We start from the raw sequence: 14226 nt of genomic DNA on the forward strand, positions 1-14226 counted from the left end.
GGATAGCTCCCCCTAGGACTTCTTGGAGGCTCCGCCCAATGCTGGCTCCGCCTCTTTCAGGTGGCTCAGGGTTGGAGGGAGGGGGAAGACAACGTGTGGCCACAGTGCCCCCTGGCGGCCACAGGTACGCAGTATGTAGTCGTGCTATGTATGATGTGGCAAGTAATACCGCTCTAGGAACTGAGTTGTAGAAGTCAAAGAATGACCCCGCGCTAGTGACAGTCTAGTGGATGAAACCGTGCTTTAAGTGTTGGACCAGAAGGAGCAAACAATCTGCTATAAAACTGTGGTGCAGGGAGAGATTTATTCACTCACGCTCATTTAAGTGCTCCAAGGCAAAATTTTTGAAAGGGCAGACTGGAACTCTGCGACCTTTGGGAAATCATATAAACGCCCTTAAGCTTTGGTTTCCCCATCTATGAAATGGGGTTATTAATGGTATGTGCCTCATAGTTCTGAGGATTACATGAGTTAACACATATAAAATTCTTAGAGGACTGTATCTGGCACATAGTAGTATCAGTCACTCAGTTGTGTTTGACTCTTTGTGACCCCATGGTCTGTAGCCTGCCAGGCTCCTTTGTTGACGTTTGGCAGCCATGTGGCTGCCAAACAAATACAAATGGCAGCTCCTGCTCCATTCTCCAGGCAAGAATGCTGGAGTGGGTAGCCATTCACTTCTCCAGGAGATCTTCCTGACCCAGGGATAGAACCCAGGTCACCTGCGTTGGAGGAGGATTCTTTACTGTCTGAGCCACCAGGAAAGTCCAGCACATAGTAAGCACTATATAATTGTTAGCTCTTATTTTTTACTTCCTAATACTTGCTAGACTCTTTTCTGGACTCTTAAGAACACCACAAATATGCATGATGTAGACCCTGTCCCCAGGAAGCAGGCTCAGTTTCTTTACCCAGTTTAGGGTGAGGAACACTGAGATGAGGTTAGGGTTGGGTCTGTCCCTGAGGTGATTTTTAATTATCGAGGGTAATTCTCTTCATTGTAGTGGAGACAGAGTCAGTCTTCAAAAGTAAGCTACTGATCAAAGTTAACCAAATTGTGATGGGAGCAAGTTTATCTTTGGTGGGCCTCTCATCCCTTGCAGAAGCCACCCAAGTAGTGCATTTCACGAAACAGTTGTTCACTGTAAGATCCCACCCCAAAAAGACTTCACATCACTGCTTTTTGCACTCCATTAAGAGCTCCCCAAGGCTGCCTAAGGAACAGGTTGCCTAATTTGGGTTCAACAATATTTCTGAAGGCCCACCATTGTGCCAGGATGCAATCTACCGGCAGATAGCTTGGAGGAGCTCACAGTGGCTTGGATAAATAGGGAAGGAGATCATTCCAATACTCTGTGGTGAATGCAATGATAAAAGCTTTATCCTAGATGCTCTGGAAGTTCAGAGCAATGTGAGGCCTGGCCGAAAAATTAATCAGAGCTAAAATATAATTTTATGATAATAACAATGTATTTTTTCTATCTAGTAATAAGGTCTTTACTAAATACAAAAAAAAAAGTAATGGTAAAAATTTCAGGCACTACTTTAGGTTGATGGGAGAAATATTGTTAGGGTATGTTTTGCATAAGCAGTCTTGGAGAGCTTCTCAAATCGAACCAAGCACAGGCAGGCACATGCCTCTGCATGGGGCACCACTTGTTAACAGGTGGGAGGACTGAGAGAGTCCAGCAGGTTGAGTGAGGGAGGGAGCAGAAGCTCTGGGTTCTAGGGCTGTGTAGCACAGAACATTCCCAGAGTAGGACTTACACTAAGTGGGTGTGCCATTTGAAAGAAAATAAACTCATACACGGGTGAAGTCACTTTCTCTCAAGCTATTTCTTCATCGCCATTATCACAAACAGGAATTTCTTGACCCACTACACAAAGGCAGTGTGCTGGGCCCTCCCCAGGAGAGGGTGAAAAGAGTGTAAGGCATAGTTCTTACCCTCAAGGAAGGCTGGGTGATGAGGTAAGACAACTAACGGAGTCCCGGGACTCAGGGAATCTGCGGTGTTGACACAGAAGGATTTCATCTCAAACAAGGCCTCAGGTTGTCCAAAGGCCAGAAGAGAACCTTGATATTCTCATTTCTAAAACGTCTTAGGACAAGAGTTTCAGGTAGGTTTGTCTCCAGACTTGGGTTCCAGGGTTTAGAGACATCTGGCCCACATGGCTGCCAAACCTCAACATAGCTTAAGGTGAAAAGAAATAAATTTGCCTTCCTATTGCTTTTTTGGAAATATATACCATTTTAGTGACGAAAATGCAGGTCAGTTTTCTTCACTGATACTTTTCAGTCAATAAAGTTGCATTTTCCCCCCCTTGGAACTCAATCAAGACTTTTTAATGGATTAAAAAAAAGTGCATTCCACACATATTTTTATTATCCCTGCACCACCAGACCTTATGCATAGAAATGTAGTTCTCAGAGAGCCCTCAGCAGTCTCAGAGAGTTCACCCCTCTAGCCATTCCCCCAGGCCTTCCTTCTAACTGCCTTAAATATTCCTTCCATTTGAGTGATCAGGCAGCCGAGTTAGCCTCTCTGCCCTACATCTCCCTCTTACAGGGATATGGACATCTTTCAGGAATGGTGTGTAGAACTCTGGCTCTAAACACCCATGTAAGAAAAGAACTCTCATGCCATGCTGTAAGAGTGCTTCTGAGTGGAGAGTCAGGGGAGAGATCATGTAGGAAGGTTGGAGTTGAGAGGATTTTAATAGTGGGAGAAATACAAAACAAATTCCAGGACTGCTCTCTGTCCCGATTTGAGTCCGGTGGAAAGAGCTCTAGCTAGTGGCAGGAGCAGAGACTGTCACCTGACGGGTTGTGGAGGTCTGGAATGATCAAGCGAAGGTGTTTGGGATGGAAAAACATTATTAGAAACCAGTAAAAGTCTATTACTTATGGACAAGCACTGTTTCTATTTGAACATATGTTTTTTTCAGATGTTTTACTATGCACTTATAACTATATTTAAGAACAGAAATGAGATCATATCCTACTTACCACTTTGAAAGCTGCTTTTTTATGATATCATATTTTGTAGATCAATCCATACAAAATCAATTGAAGTGCCAATTTGTATAAATGCACATAATAATAAAAATGGCAGTTGAACCTTAAAAAGGCATAGGCATTGAGCAGGGAAGTGACAGAGTTACATCAATACTTTGGAAGGATTAATCTATCATCAGGATGCAAGGTGGCTAGTGAGAGGAGGAAGGGAGGACGGAACTTTAGGTATGAAGAGCGATCGTTCAGGTCAGAGGTTCAGGGAACCTGAGCATTTACTATGGTGATGCCATTCTTACCCCTCCAGAATGATGCTGGGCCTGGTAGAAGACCGAGCGTGAAGAGATGTAAAACACAGCAATAGCTCATCCTTTCCATGGCTAGCTACATCCACTGCTCAGCCTCAGAGCCCCTGGAAAATTCCAGGCAGCTGGCTTTGGCAAAGTGAGAAGTCCGTCCCTTTTATTCTGCTCCTCCCTTCCCCACCTTCCTGTGCAGACTGTGAAAGGAAAGAATGGCAGTAGGGAAAGTTTCAGATAAGGCAGTGCCACTGGAAATGAGCAAGTGCACTCCTAGTTTGCAAGGTTCACAGTCCTTTCAAATACCACCACAGTACACATGCCCTTCTCGGTGGCAGAAGCAGCAATTTCCTGGATTTTGTTTGAGAGGGTGGAGGGTGGGGACAGCTGAATGGGAGCAGATCCTCCTGTTAAAGCAGTTTGTTTTGGATGCAGCTGTTCCCCTTTGACAGCTGGAAAGCAGATGATGATATTTGTTATAGATTTTTCAAATCCGAAGCCCAAGAGACCATTTCCCTCCTCCCCCATAGATTTCCTGCAGTTAGGTACACTGTCACCAAGTGAAAGAAGGTAGGGCAGCCTGTTAGAGTGGAAGGAATGCTAGCTTTGGAGCAAGGTTCATCTCTCGCAGAAGCCTAGATCACCACCTTTGGGCCCTTCCACGCCACTTTTACCTCAATTGCACAATCTCAGGGGATGCTGGGGAATAGGGCAACCTATGTAAAACACTCCAATAGTACATACCACAGTGACTCTCTCTGATGTTACCTTTTCAGTGATTTTTCTAAGAGAAGAATACAATTTGGTTGACTGCTCCCTTGGAAAGCCAGACTTGTAATTAGACCAGCTCCAGGCGGGGGACTAGTGCTGGGGAGACAGACTCACTGTGGTGCTGACGGCCTGGTAATCAGTACAGAGTATCTCAAAGCGGTGACCATTCGCAAAACAAGTCCAGTCATGCAGTTGCTTAGAGGGTTCTTCACAAACGCATAGTGGAGAGGGGTTCAAAGGCAAGGTACAGGCAAAAAGGAAAGGAAATGGCAGGACAAGGAGCATCAGAAGCAGCATAATAACTTTGGGAAGGGTACTTGAAAGAGCAAACAGCCTCAAGAGGTCCACAAATGTCTGCAGCCTCAAGAGACTGGAGCTGCAGAAAGACCATGAAAACTGAAGTCTGCTTCCTAGAGCTGGACACAAGGCCAAACCACTTTGGCAGTAACAAAATTGAGTCTGAACAGAAACTGGCTATGCAATATTAAATACGTTCTTTGGAACACCTGTTCTGCAAGATGTTGCTAGATTGAAAATAAAGAGAGGGAAGAAGAAAAAAAGGTTTCCTTGGCCACAGAAGTTTGGTAACTGTTGGATAAAACAAATATTTCTTTACTGTAGTATACCACTTCTCAAAGTCTTTAAAATGCTAACATTAACTGTGACTCTTAAAGAAAGACAGGGAATTCTCTGGTGGTCCAATGGTTAGGACTCTACACTTTCACTGCCAATGGCCCAGGTTCAACTCCTGGTAGGGGAACTAACATCCTGCAAGCCTTGAGGAGTGATAGATAGATAGACAGATAGACAGACAGATAGATAGATACAGGTGTGCAAGCATGCTCAGTCACTTCAGTCATGTCTGACTCTCTGTGACCCTGTGGACTGTAGCCCACCAGGCTCATCTGTCCATGGGATTCTCCAGGCAAGAATCCTGGAGTGGGTTGCCATGCCCTCCTCCAGGGGATCTTCCTGTCCCAGGGATCAAACCCATGTCTCCCATGTCTCCTGCATTGCAGGCAGATTCTTTACCTACTGAGCTACCTGTGCAGCCCAAAGTTACCTCAACTCTGAATCCTTCAAAGGGGAGAACACAAATATTCTACAGCGTTATTCTCATCTACAAAGGGTAGCAGGACTAGTCCCAGTCCTGGGAAATGGAGCGTGGCTCCCGTTGCAGGCTGGGTGGACAGGATTGTGGAAATGGGGCAGGGAGAAAGTGCAGTGTGGTAGTGTCGCATGATCTCAGCCAAGGCTGGATAAAAGCAACAGAACCTGAACATCTGTCAGAGGTATCAGAGAATTAAACACAAAAACCTGAAAGATTTAGCCATATTTTTTCCTTTGCCTGTCCTTTGCCTTTTATAAAAATAAAAATATGGCCCTTCATGGAATAGCGTGTTATAAAATATATGTTAAATAAGTCAAAATATAAATTTAAAAAGTCTGAGAGAGTCTAAATCAAACTGTCCATGAAAATTGTTATCACTTTTTTGCATGGTAGGATTTATTACCTTTTTTACTTATTTTTATTTTCCATTTTGTACAATAAATGTCTTTTTTAAAAAAATAATTGTTTAAAAGTAACTTTACTGGGACTTCCCTGATGGTCCAGTGGTTAAGAATCTGTCTTGCAACGTAGGGAATGTAGGTTCGATCCCGGGTCAGGGCACTACGATCCCACATGCCACAAAGCAACTAAGGCTACATGCTGCGCCTACTGAGCCTGCGCCACAACGAGTCCATGTGATGCAATGAGAGATCCTGCCCGACGCAATGAAGATCCTCTGTGCTGAGACTAAGACCCAACACAGCCAGATACACAATAAATACATATTTTTTAAAATACAGAAATTAAAAAAAAACACTTTGCTAATTTATAGCAATCAGGAAATTAAAACTGTGCAAGATTTTTAAAGTTTAGGATTTGATTTGGAGCTTTGGGAAATATTATTTTAGTATTTGTGATTATTTCTCACTTGAGCTAACCCTGGTTAGCTTAATTCATTTGAATGGAACCCCTTTCTGAAGGAAACTTGTATTAGTTTCTAGGACCACGGTAACAAAGTACCAGAAACCTGAGTGGCTCAAAACAGAAATACAATCTCTCATAATTCCGGAGGCTGGAAAACCAAAATCAAGGTGTTGGCAGGGCCATGATCTTTCTGCAGGCTCTACACAACAATCTTTCTTCCTTGCTTCTTCCTAGCTTCTGGTGGCTGGGGCAATCATTGACTTGTAGCTTCATTACTCCAGTCTCCCTCCATTGTCACATGGACTTCCACCCTGTGCATATATCTGTGTGCCCTCTCTTCTTATAAGGACATCAGTTATTGGATTTAGAACCCACCCTGATCCAGTATGACCTCATCTTAACTAATTACATCTGCCAAGTTCCTATTTCCAATTAAGGTCACATTCTGAGGTTCCAGGTGGATGTGAATTTGGAGGGGACACTATATGCTGCTGCTGCTGCTAAGTTGCTTCAGTAGTGTCCGACTCTGTGCGACCCCATAGATGGCAGCCCATCAGGCTTCCCCATCCCTGGGATTCTCCAGGCAAGAACACTGGAGTGGGTTGCCATTTCCTTCTCCAATGCATGAAAGTGAAAAGTGAAAGTGAAGTCACTCAGTCGTGTCCGACTCTTAGCAACCCCATGGACTGCAGCCCACCAGGCCCATCTGTCCATGGGATTTTCCAAGCAAGAGTACTGGAGTGGGGTGCTATTGCCTTCTCCGGGACACTATATAACTCACTACAAAACTACAGATAATTTAGTCCACAAACTCTTGAAAATACAAATTAGCACATCTTGGAGGGCCTATTTGAATCTATTAATATTGTAACTGTAACCTCTGTGGCAGGTGACCTTAATTGTATGAATCTCCTACAGAACTATGTTGACAAAGTACCCAGGGATATTTTCATAGCAACCTTTTTTTTTCCCCCATAACAGTGACAAATGGGAATAACCTAAATGCTCATTAATTAGGGGCTGGTTAAATTATCATACATTTATGCCATGTATACTCTCTAGCCTTTAAAAAAAACAAGGTAGACTTGAGTGACAGACATGAAAGATACTCAATATGTATTAGAAGGAAATGGCAACCCACTCCAGTGTTCTTGCCTGGAGAACCCCATGGACAGAGGAGCCTGATGGGCTGCTGTCCATGGGGTTGCACAGAGTCAGACATGACTGAAGCGACTTAGCATGCATGCATGCATTGGAGAAGGAAATGGCAACCCACTCCAGTATCCTTGCCTGGAGAATCCCAGGGACGGAGGAGCCTAGTGGGCTGCAGTCTATGGGGTCACACAGAGTCGGACACGACTGAAGCGACTTAGCAGCAGCAGCAGCAATATGGATTAAGTGGAAAAAAAAGTCAGTAGACAGTGTATGTTTTCATTTATGTAATAAACTCCTACAAATTAAACAATCCTACATTTATTTTATGTTTTAAGGGATGACTTTATCTTTCAAAAGCACTCAATAAGCACTAAAAGGTACTTATTATTCTCCTTCAATTCTTCTGAATCCCACTTCACCCTTTTATTAGTCTGCCTGGGCTACTATAACAAAATACCACAGAATGTATGGCTTTGACAACAGAAATTTATTTTCTCACAGTTCTGGAGGCTGGGAAGTCCAAGATCAAGATGCCGGCTGATTCAGTTCCTGGTGAGCACTCCCATCCTGGCTTGTAGAAAGGCACCTTCTCACTGCGTCCTCACATGGCAGACTGAGAGAGCAAGCTCTGTGGTGTGTCTTCTTCAGTTCAGTTCAGTTCAGTCGCTCAGTCGTGTCCGACTCTCTTGCGATCCCATGAATTGCAGCACGCCAGGCCTCCCTGTCCATCACCAACTCCCGGAGTTCACCCAAACTCACGTCTATCGAGTCAGTGATGCCATCCAGCCATCTCATCCTCTGTCATCCCCTTCTCCTCCTGCCCCCAATCCCTCCCAGCATCAGAGTCTTTTCCAATGAGTCAACTCTTCGCATGAGGTGGCCAAAGTACTGGAGTTTCAGCTTTAGCATCAGTCCTTCCAATGAACACCCAGGACTGATCTCCTTTAGGATGGACTGGTTGGATCTCCTTGCAGTCCAAGGGACTCTCAAGAGTCTTCTCCAACACCACAGTTCAAAAGCATCAATTTGTTGACACTCAGCTTTCTTCATAGTCCAACTCTCACATTCATACATGACTACTGGAAAAACCATAGCCTTGACTAGATGGACCTTTGTTAGCAAAGTAATGTCTCTGCTTTTGAATATGCTATCTAGGTTGGTCATAACTTTCCTTCCCAGACACTAATCCCAGTGTGACAGCCTTACCTTCATGACCTCATCTAACCCTGATTGCCTGTCCCCGCAAAAGCCCCAGGTGGTGCTAGAGGTAAAGAACCTGCCTGCCAACACACAGAGAGACATAAGGGTTCGATCCCTGGGTCCGGAAGATCCCCTGGAAGAGGGCACAGCAACCCACTCCAGTATTCTTGCCTGGAGAATCCCATGGACAGAGGACAGTGGTGGCCTACAGTCTGTAGGGTAGCAAAGAGTCAGACATAACTGAAGCGACTTAGCACACACACACACACAGAAGCCCCACTTCAAATAAATACATTGGGAGTTAGGGATTTGACATATGAATTTTGGGAGGACACAATCACTCAGTCCATAACAATTCTCCTTATAAAAAACTCAGGCTATAAAACAATGCTTTACAATGGAACCAATTGAAGCTTTCTAAAAATTAGCACATAAGAAAAAATGCCCCAAAGGACCTGGATTGGTCATTCAGATCCTGGATGTAGACTTCAGTATTCTTAGATTCCAGTATTCTGTGTAGTGGGATGTAGCTTACCCCACTCCCAAGATACCTGAAATTGATCACCAGATGAATCCAGAGTAACCAAGCTTGAAGAAACATGTTACACCATCAGAGATGTATCATTATGACTCACACAATGGTTGTCATTCTTATTCTTTAATGGATCTGTGGGAATGGCAATTCTCCCAGCTTCCTAAGCAAGTGCTGGAGGGAAGTGCTATAATGGGAACCTGTTAAAATGTGAATTTCACAACCGTCCTCTTGAAATGAGAAAGGTAGTTGATAATGAAGAATGGTATTACTAGCCAGCCTCTTCTCCCAGCACCATATTATTTCATGTCACTGCTGCCAGGGGCATTTCATGACACTAAATGGCCATGAATCAGAAACAGAAAAAATTGTAATCTGCATAGAAACGATGCATAAACCGAATCTGAACTAACAACGTAGGATCTTAACCCCCAAAATATATATATATATATATTTTCTGATAAAGGGGTTTGAAAATGCAAACAGACAAAATGGATCAAAAAATTTTCATCCTGTTAAAACCCTATTACTGCCATGGAAACAACTGTACCATGAATGGTATAATAGTAAAGTGTTCCTTTTCAGAAGACAGTAATGATAGTAGAGTTAAATAACAAATAACTAGAGATTGCAATAGAAGCCCATTTTACTGAAGCTGCTAAAAGGCTTAGGAGCTTTTTTTAAAACACTGGGGGAACTGGTTGAACCAGTGAGGCTAGCCGAATAGAATTATAATAGAGACGCTATAAAATGGCATAGACCAAAAACTTCAGAGGTAGCTGTAAAACTTTTTCCTTTAGAGGGATGCATTCTCACAAATCTGGTTGTATGAACAGAAAATTTCTTTGTTCGTTTCAATCCAAATGCAGATGCTCTGAAGAAAATGGCATGAAGTATTAGAAACAGTCAGCTGCTTAGACCCTTAAAGGGCTTCCCTTGTGGCTCAGCTGGTAAAGAATCCACCTGCAATGTGGGAGACCTGGGTTCGATCCCTGAGTTGGGAAGATCCCCTGGAGAAGGGAAAGGTTACCCACTCCTATATACTGGCCTGGAGATGGACTGTATGGTCCATGGGGTCGAAAAGAATCAGACACGACTCAGTGACTTTCACTTCACTAGACCCTTCAGGAAGTGTTTGGGGATGAGAGGGGAAGACACAAACACAAATGCCAAAACTGGACAGTGGCACAAACTGTAAAAGCAAATGAGGCAACTCATGTGACCTGTGGAATCATGGTTTGCCTTCTCATAGTTTCTTTAATTAAAATAACATTTACTCAAAGCCACAAAGTAAGGGAAGTTTAATATTTATTTTTACAATTTCAGTATTCCTATTATTTTCTAACTCAAGTTTCTCCCAGTGGGGAGGAATACAAGGAGGCTCTCAAAAACTAATGATTGCTTAAACTACTCTGTGTAAATTCAAACCTTGTCATTTTAGAGCAATGAAACACTCTTAGGTCAGTGGTTCTGAATCCTTGCTGCAAAGTACAATCACCAGGAGAGCCACACAAAAAACACTGATGCATTTGATCCCCGCTAAGCAGATGAAGTAAAATCTCTAGGTGTGGCCAAGGCATCAGTATTTTTTAAGGGCTCTCAAGGTGAATCTCCGAATCATTCTGCTTTTAGGTTTAAAATCATGTCATGTTATCAGTTCAGTCGCTCAGTCGTGTCCAACTCTTTGCAACCCCATGAATTGCAGCACGCCAGGCCTCCCAGTCCATCACCAACTCCCGGAGTTCACTCAGACTCACGTCCATCGAGTCAGTGATCCTATCCAGCCATCTCATCCTCTGTTGTCCCCTTCTTCTCCTGCCCCCAATCCCTCCCAGCATCAGAGTCTTTTCCAATGAGTCAACTCTTCGCATGAGGTGGCCAAAGTACTGGAGTTTCAGCTTCAGCATCATTCCTTCCAAAGAGCACCCAGGACTGATCTCCTTCAGAATGGACTGGGTGGATCTCCTTGCAGTCCAAGGGACTCTCAAGAGTCTTCTCCAACACCACAGTTCCAAAGCATCAATTCTTTGGCTCTCAGCCTTCTTCACAGTCCAACTCTCACATCTATACATGACCACAGGAAAAACCATAGCCTTGACTAGACGAACCTTTGTTGGCAAAGTAATGTCTCTGCTTTTCAATATGCTATCTAGGTTGGTCATAACTTTCCTTCCAAGGAGTAAGCCATCTTTTAATTTCATGGCTGCAGTCACCATCTGCAGGGATTTTGGAACCCCCAAAAATAAAGTCTGACACTGTTTCCACTGTTTCCCCATCTATTTCTCATGAAGTGATGGGACCAGATGCCATGATCTTCGTTTTCTGAATGTTGAGCTTTAAGCCAACTTTTTCACTCTCCACTTTCACTTTCATCAAGAGGCTTTTTAGTTCTTCACTTTCTGCCATAAGGGTGGTGTCATCTGCATATCTGAGGTTATTGATATTTCTCCTGGCAATCTTGATTCCAGCTTGTGTTTCTTCCAGCCCAGCGTTTCTCATGATGTACTCTGCATATAAGTTAAATAAGCAGGGTGACATAATTAATAACATTTATTTTTTTCTAAATCCAAAAGTGGTAGCTGCATAATGCAGAGTATTAGGAAAAGTATGGAAAGTACAATTTTAAAAAATGATATGAAATCCCACTATTCCTTTATATGTTTACAATGTCTATTTTCTTTGAATATGCCATATATGAAATAATAATATGCAAAAAACTAAAAGTTACCATTAGAAGTAATCTAGTATAAGTCAATCACTTACTTTATACATGAAGAAATGAAGGCCAACGGACTTCCTTCCTCTCAGGAGTTCATTTGGAGTCAGGATTAGAATATAGGTTTCCCTTTACTTTTCTTGCAAAACACATTTTTGTGCAAAAACTTCGATCCACACAAGTTTCATTCCAATCTGAAACTCTATTTACATAAAGAATCTATTATTTTTCATGATATTCTAACAATTTAAGAATATCAGTCAGATTGTTAAAAGAGTGACTTCGCCTTTCTCTTGAATTCGAGCACATAGGTAGCCCCCTGTGTTCTACAGAACACTGATTCCATTGGAAACTAACACATGTAATGAAAAAAAAGACAGATTTCTCGTTCAGGCAGATTGGAAAACAAAATGAAAAGGAGTTTCTTTACTGCATCACTTCTTGTGGTTTTAGTGTTATACTAATAGCACTGAGAATCTGTGGGATGTATGTGCAGAATACAATATCGAATTTATTTGACCTTGGAACCTTTTCTGAGTTCAATCTCAATAGCTTCATGTTCTTTGGAACACATTTCAGCAAATAACACTGTGAGATTCCTAGAATAAAGGAATAAATAAATCTGTAGTACCTTATTAGGGGCTTCCCAAGTGGTTCAGTGGTAAATAATCCACCTTCCAGGGCAGCAGATGCAGGTTTGATTCCTGGATCAAGAAAATCCCCTGGAGGAAGAAATGGCAACCCACTCCAGTATTCTTGACTGGAAAAATCCCATGGACAGAGGAGCCTGGTGGGCTACAGTCCATGAGGTCACAAAGAGTTGAATAAGACTTAGCCACTAAGCATGAACATGAGCACTCTAAAAAATTTTATACCAAGCAGAGGAGTACTTTAAAAGGGAAGGAGTATATGACTTGAAGGACAATGGCAGCAATATTGGTTATAAAAGGGGAAAAAAAACAGTAAACAAATACCTGGTAATAGGTTTAATTATGATATGCTGCTGCTAAGTCACTTCAGTCGTGTCCGACTCTGTGCGACCCTATAGACTGCAGCCCACCAGGCTCCCCAGTCCCTGGGATTCTCCAGGCAAGAACACTGGAGTGGGTTGCCATTCCCTTCTCCAATGCATGAAAGTGAAAAAGTGAAAGTGAAGTCGCTCAGTTGTGTCCCACTCTTCGAGACCCCATGGACTGCAGCCTACCAGGCTCCTCCATCCATGGGATTTTCCAGGCAAGAGTACTGGAGTGGGGTGCCATTGCCTTCTCCCTAATTATGATATAGGCATATAATTAAATATAAAACCCAATCACTAGGAAGAATGTTGGAGATTAGTGATGTTAAAAAAACAGGACTTCCCTGCTGGTCCAGTGGTTAGGAGTCAAACTGCTAGTTGGGGTAGGGGGGACACAGATTCCATCCCTGATTAGGGAAGATCTCACATGCCAAGGAGCAACGAGGCCCCTGCACAACTACTGAGCATATTCCCAGCAGCTACTGAAGACAGCTGGGCCCTAGAGTTCCTCCTGCACAAGAGAAGCCACTGCAGTGAGAAGCCAGAGCACTATCCCTGTTCCTCATAACAGAAAGCCCACATGCAGCAACAAAGACCCAGCACAGGCAAAAATAAAATTTAAAATAAAATAAAAAACATGGAATGCATTTGTGGCAAGCACTCCGTTTAAACTCAGAACAAGCCTTGAAAGCAGGTACGCATGAAAAGGTTTGAAAACAAAGAATCTGACTTGCCCCAAAGTCACACAGTTAAGTAGGGAAGCCATGACTCAAAGGGAAACTGAATCCCGAGCCCAAGAGTCTTAAAACACCCACAGGCCTCCCAGGTTTTGTGCAGGGCAGGGATAGAACTATCTACGACGCATTGTTACTGTGAGAATTAAAGAATATAATAAACACAAAGCTCCTGGAATACGGTGGACATTCAACACTCAGAAGCCACTAAATAACTCGCTCAAAGTCACACAATGTGTGGCTTCACCACGCATATAAACAGTTTATATGGATACAAACAGAGATTTGAACTTGTGTTCCCAAGAAGGCGTAAAAGTTGCAGAAGCCCTTGCCTTCAATGCTTCCCTGGTAGCTCAGCTAGTAAAGTATCTGCCTGCGATGCAAGAGACCCCGGTTCGATTCCTGGGTCGGGAAGATCCGCTGGAGAACGGCTAGGCTACCCACCCCACTATTCTTGGGCTTCCCTGGTTACTCAGCTGGTAAAGAATCCGCCCACAATGCGGGAGACCTGAGTTCCATCCCTGGGTTGGGAAGATTCCCTGGAGAAAGTAAAGGCTACCAAGTCCAGTATTCTGGCCTGGAGAATTCAATAGGTCGCAAAGGGTTGGACACGACTGAGCGACTTTCACTTCACTTTCTTAGCTTCAACCTCTAATGCAGAGTCAGTATAGACTTTCCTCTGTCCCATAAACTGCACCTCAGAGGTCAAGGAACACCCAACACCTAAAAGTTCTCTTCGGAGAGAAAAGAAAGCGCAACAGTCCCTTTCGCACCAAGCTCAAGCACAAATTGGCCACGGGACAATTTCCGGGGCGG

The 14226-nt window shown here is 43.4% G+C and overlaps 1 long non-coding RNA gene across 2 annotated transcripts; it reads right to left on the reverse strand.

Annotated features, from left to right (window-relative positions):
• Positions 1-10085: 10085 nt before the first annotated feature.
• Positions 10086-14209, reverse strand: LOC138989414 (uncharacterized). Of its 2 annotated transcripts, XR_011465708.1 has the most exons (4): positions 12636-14209; positions 12293-12383; positions 11709-11863; positions 10086-11452 (listed from the first exon to the last, which is right to left on the reverse strand). It is a non-coding gene; the product is annotated as an uncharacterized lncRNA (long non-coding RNA). The 2 variants fall into 2 exon arrangements; XR_011465707.1 differs by having other exon boundaries at positions 12293-14209.
• Positions 14210-14226: the final 17 nt, after the last annotated feature.

This window comes from Bos mutus, chromosome 10 (assembly GCF_027580195.1).
Source record: "Bos mutus isolate GX-2022 chromosome 10, NWIPB_WYAK_1.1, whole genome shotgun sequence".
NCBI classification, from domain to species: domain Eukaryota; kingdom Metazoa; phylum Chordata; class Mammalia; order Artiodactyla; family Bovidae; genus Bos; species Bos mutus.